Here is a 5,777-nt window from a genome sequence, read left to right on the forward strand (position 1 = left end):
AGACAGTAGGGATGACCAGGGATGTTCTCTGTTTAGTGAGTCCTCCAGATCAGAGACAGTAGGGATGACCAGGGATGTTCTCTGTTTAGTGAGTCCTCCAGATCAGAGGCAGTAGGGATGACCAGGGATGTTCTCTGTTTAGTGAGTCCTCCAGATCAGAGGCAGTAGGGATGACCAGGGATGTTCTCTGTTTAGTGAGTCTGCCAGATCAGAGGCAGTAGGGATGACCAGGGATGTTCTCTGTTTAGTGAGTCTGCCAGATCAGAGACAGTAGGGATGACCAGGGATGTTCTCTGTTCAGTGAGTCCTCCAGATCAGAGGCAGTAGGGATGACCAGGGATGTTCTCTGTTCAGTGAGTCCTCCAGATCAGAGGCAGTAGGGATGACCAGGGATGTTCTCTGTTTAGTGAGTCTGCCAGATCAGAGGCAGTAGGGATGACCAGGGATGTTCTCTGTTTAGTGAGTCCTCCAGATCAGAGGCAGTAGGGATGACCAGGGATGTTCTCTGTTTAGTGAGTCCTCCAGATCAGAGGCAGTAGGGATGACCAGGGATGTTCTCTGTTTAGTGAGTCCTCCAGATCAGAGGCAGTAGGGATGACCAGGGATGTTCTCTGTTTAGTGAGTCCTCCAGATCAGAGGCAGTAGGGATGTTCTCTGTTTAGTGAGTCCTCCAGATCAGAGGCAGTAGGGATGTTCTCTGTTTAGTGAGTCCTCCAGATCAGAGGCAGCAGGGATGACCAGGGATGTTCTCTGTTTAGTGAGTCCTCCAGATCAGAGGCAGTAGGGATGACCAGGGATGTTCTCTGTTTAGTGAGTCTGCCAGATCAGAGGCAGTAGGGATGACCAGGGATGTTCTCTGTTTAGTGAGTCTGCCAGATCAGAGGCAGTAGGGATGTTCTCTGTTTAGTGAGTCCTCCAGATCAGAGGCAGTAGGGATGTTCTCTGTTTAGTGAGTCCTCCAGATCAGAGGCAGTAGGGATGACCAGGGATGTTCTCTGTTTAGTGAGTCTGCCAGATCAGAGGCAGTAGGGACGACCAGGGATGTTCTCTGTTTAGTGAGTCCTCCAGATCAGAGGCAGTAGGGATGACCAGGGATGTTCTCTGTTTAGTGAGTCCTCCAGATCAGAGGCAGCAGGGATAACCAGGGATGTTCTCTGTTTAGTGAGTCCTCCAGATCAGAGGCAGTAGGGATGACCAAGGATGTTCTCTGTTTAGTGAGTCCTCCAGATCAGAGGCAGTAGGGATGACCAGGGATGTTCTCTGTTTAGTGAGTCCACCAGATCAGAGGCAGTAGGGATGACCAGGGATGTTCTCTGTTTAGTGAGTCCTCCAGATCAGAAGCAGTAGGGACGACCAGGGATGTTCTCTGTTTAGTGAGTCTGCCAGATCAGAGGCAGTAGGGATGACCAGGGATGTTCTCTGTTTAGTGAGTCCTCCAGATCAGAGGCAGTAGGGATGACCAGGGATGTTCTCTGTTTAGTGAGTCCTCCAGATCAGAGGCAGCAGGGATGACCAGGGATGTTCTCTGTTTAGTGAGTCCTCCAGATCAGAGGCAGTAGGGATGTTCTCTTGCTATTTAAGTGAATTGTACCATTTTCCTGTCCTGCTAATCATTCAAAATGTAGCAAGTACATTTGGGTGTCATGGAAAAAGTATGGAGTAAAAAGTATGGTATTTTCATAAGGAATGTAGCGAAGTAAAAGTTGTCAAATGTATAAATAGTAAAGTAGAGTACAGATCCCCCCAAAAACTACTTAAGTAGTACTTTAAAGTATTTTCACTCAAGTATTTATACCCCTGATGTGGACCGGTCTGTGCCTCTTGTTTATTTTTTAAACTTTATTTAACTGGGCAAGTCAGTTAAGAACAAATTCTTATTTTCAATGACAGCCTGGGAACAGTGGGTTAACTGGTCTAGGAACAGTGGGTTAACTGGTCTAGGAACAGTGGGTTAACTGCCTGTTCAGGGACAGAACGCCAGATTTGTACCTTGTCAGCTCGGGGGATTTGATCGAGCAACCTTTCAGTTACTAGTCCAACACTCTAACCACTAGGCTACCTGCCCCCTCTACCCTCTAACTACTAGGCTACCTGCCTCCTCTACACTCTAACCACTAGGCTACCTGCCCCCTACACTCTAACCACTAGGCTACCTGCTGCCCCTACACTCTAACCACTAGCCTACCTGCCCCCTCTACACTCTAACCACTAGCCTATCTGCCTCCTCTACACTCTAACCACTAGGCTACCTGCCCCTCTACACTCTAACCACTAGGCTACCTGCCTCCTCTACACTCTAACCACTAGGCTACCTGCCCCCTACACTCTAACCACTAGGCTACCTGCTGCCCCTACACTCTAACCACTAGCCTACCTGCCCCCTCTACACTCTAACCACTAGCCTACCTGCCTCGTCTACACTCTAACCACTAGGCTACCTTCCCCCTCTACACTCTAACCACTAGTCTACCTGCCCCCTCTACACTCTAACCACTAGGATACCTGCCGCCCCTACACTCTAACCACTAGGCCTACCTACTGCCCCCCCCCTACACTCTAACCACTAGGCTACCTGCCGCCCCTACACTCTAACCACTAGGCTACCTGCCGCCCCTACACTCTAACCACTAGGCTACCTGCCGCCCCTACACTCTAACCACTAGGATACCTGCCGCCCCTACACTCTAACCACTAGGCTACCTGCCCCCCTACACTCTAACCACTAGGATACCTGCCGCCCCCGCACTCTTACCACTAGGCTACCTGCCCCCCTACACTCTAACCACTAGGCTACCTGCCTCCTCTACACTCTAACCACTAGGCTACCTGCCCCCCTACACTCTAACCACTAGGCTACCTGCCGCCCCTACACTCTAACCACTAGGATACCTGCCGCTCCTACACTCTAACCACTAGGCTACCTGCCCCTCTACACTCTAACCACTAGGCTACCTGCCGCCCCTACACTCTAACCACTAGGCTACCTGCCGCCCCTACACTCTAACCACTAGGCTACCTGCCCCCCTACTCTCTAACCACTAGGATACCTGCCGCCCCTACACTCTAACCACTAGGCTACCTGCCCCCCTACTCTCTAACCACTAGGCTACCCACCGGCCCCCCTACACTCTAACCACTAGGCTACCTGCCCCCTCTACACTCTAACCACTAGTCTACCTGCCCCCTCTACACTCTAACCACTAGGCTACCTGCCCCCCTACACTCTAACCACTAGGCTACCTGCCGCCCCTACACTCTAACCACTAGCCTACCTGCCCCCTCTACACTCTAACCACTAGGCTACCTGCCTCCTCTACCCTCTAACCACTAGGCTACCTGCCCCCTCTACACTCTAACCACTAGTCTACCTGCCGCCCCTACACTCTAACCACTAGGATACCTGCCGCTCCTACACTCTAACCACTAGGCTACCTGCCCCCTCTACACTCTAACCACTAGGCTACCTGCCGCCCCTACACTCTAACCACTAGGATACCTGCCGCTCCTACACTCTAACCACTAGGCTACCTGCCCCCCTACACTCTAACCACTAGGCTACCTGCCGCCCCTACACTCTAACCACTAGGCTACCTGCCCCCTCTACACTCTAACCACTAGTCTACCTGCCCCCTCAACACTCTAACCACTAGGCTACCTGCCCCCCTACACTCTAACCACTAGGCTACCTGCCGCCCCTACACTCTAACCACTAGCCTACCTGCCCCCTCTACACTCTAACCACTAGGCTACCTGCCTCCTCTACCCTCTAACCACTAGGCTACCTGCCCCTCTACACTCTAACCACTAGTCTACCTGCCCCCTCTAAACTCTAACCACTAGGATACCTGCCCCCTCTACACTCTAACCACTAGGCTACCTGCCCCCCTACACTCTAACCACTAGGCTACCTGCCGCCCCTACACTCTAACCACTAGGCTACCTGCCCCCTCTACACTCTAACCACTAAGATACCTGCCGCCCCCACACTCTAACCACTAGGCTACCTGCCCCCCTACACTCTAACCACTAGGCTACCTGCCCCCTCTACACTCTAACCACTAGCCTACCTGCCTCCTCTACACTCTAACCACTAGGCTACCTGCCGCCCCCACACTCTAACCACTAGGCTACCTGCCTCCCCTACACTCTAACCACTAGGCTACCTGCCTCCCCTACACTCTAACCACTAGGCTACCTGCCTCCTCTACACTCTAACCACTAGGTTACCTGCCTCCTCTACACTCTAACCACTAGCCTACCTGCCTCCTCTACACTCTAACCACTAGGCTACCTGCCGCCCCCACACTCTAACCACTAGGCTACCTGCCTCCCCTACACTCTAACCACTAGGCTACCTGCCTCCCCCACACTCTAACCACTAGGCTACCTGCCTCCCCTACACTCTAACCACTAGGCTACCTGCCTCCCCTACACTCTAACCACTAGGCTACCTGCCTCCTCTACACTCTAACCACTAGGTTACCTGCCTCCCCTACACTCTAACCACTAGGCTACCTGCCTCCCCTACACTCTAACCACTAGGCTACCTGCCTCCTCTACACTCTAACCACTAGGCTACCTGCCTCCTCTAAACTCTAACCACTAGGCTACCTGCCTCCCCTACACTCTAACCACTAGGCTACCTGCCTCCTCTACACTCTAACCACTAGGCTACCTGCCTCCTCTACACTCTAACCACTAGGTTACCTGCCTCCCCTACACTCTAACCACTAGACTACCTGCCGCCCCTACACTCTAACCACTAGGCTACCTGCCCCCTCTACACTCTAACCACTAAGATACCTGCCGCCCCCCACACTCTAACCACTAGGCTACCTGCCCCCCTACACTCTAACCACTAGGCTACCTGCCGCCCCTACACTCTAACCACTAGGCTACCTGCCTCCCCTACACTCTAACCACTAGGCTACCTGCCTCCTCTACACTCTAACCACTAGGTTACCTGCCTCCCCTACACTCTAACCACTAGGCTACCTGCCTCCCCTACACTCTAACCACTAGGCTACCTGCCTCCTCTACACTCTAACACTAGGCTACCTGCCTCCTCTAAACTCTAACCACTAGGCTACCTGCCTCCCCTACACTCTAACCACTAGGCTACCTGCCTCCTCTACACTCTAACCACTAGGCTACCTGCCTCCTCTACACTCTAACCACTAGGCTACCTGCCTCCTCTACACTCTAACCACTAGGCTACCTGCCTCCCCTACACTCTAACCACTAGGCTACCTGCCTCCTCTACACTCTAACCACTAGGCTACCTGCCTCCTCTACACTCTAACCACTAGACTACCTGCCGCCCCTACACTCTAACCACTAGGCTACCTGCCTCCTCTACACTCTAACCACTAGGCTACCTGCCTCCTCTACACTCTAACCACTAGGCTACCTGCCGCCCCTACACTCTAACCACTAGGCTACCTGCCTCCTCTACCATATGAGTATATGAGTTGTTATATGAGTATATGAGTTGTTATATCAGTATATGAGTTGTGTTGTTAGTATATGAGTTGTGTTGTGATATGAGTTGTGATATGAATTGTGATATGCGTCTTGGAAACCGGCCAATAGTATTATCTGAATGTATAATATTGTTCTTTGCAGGCATCTGTCAGCAGTGTGTTCTCTGGCTGTTCCAAGGGAGAGGTCTATGATGTCCCCAGCCTTGTCAGACGAGCCTCTCTATTCCCTGTGAGTCTTTTCCTCCTCTCCTCTCCTCTCCTCTCCTCTCCTCTCCTCTCCTCTCTCTCCTCTCT

Source organism: Oncorhynchus kisutch, linkage group LG5, assembly GCF_002021735.2.
Source record: "Oncorhynchus kisutch isolate 150728-3 linkage group LG5, Okis_V2, whole genome shotgun sequence".
Taxonomy (NCBI): Eukaryota; Metazoa; Chordata; class Actinopteri; order Salmoniformes; family Salmonidae; genus Oncorhynchus; species Oncorhynchus kisutch.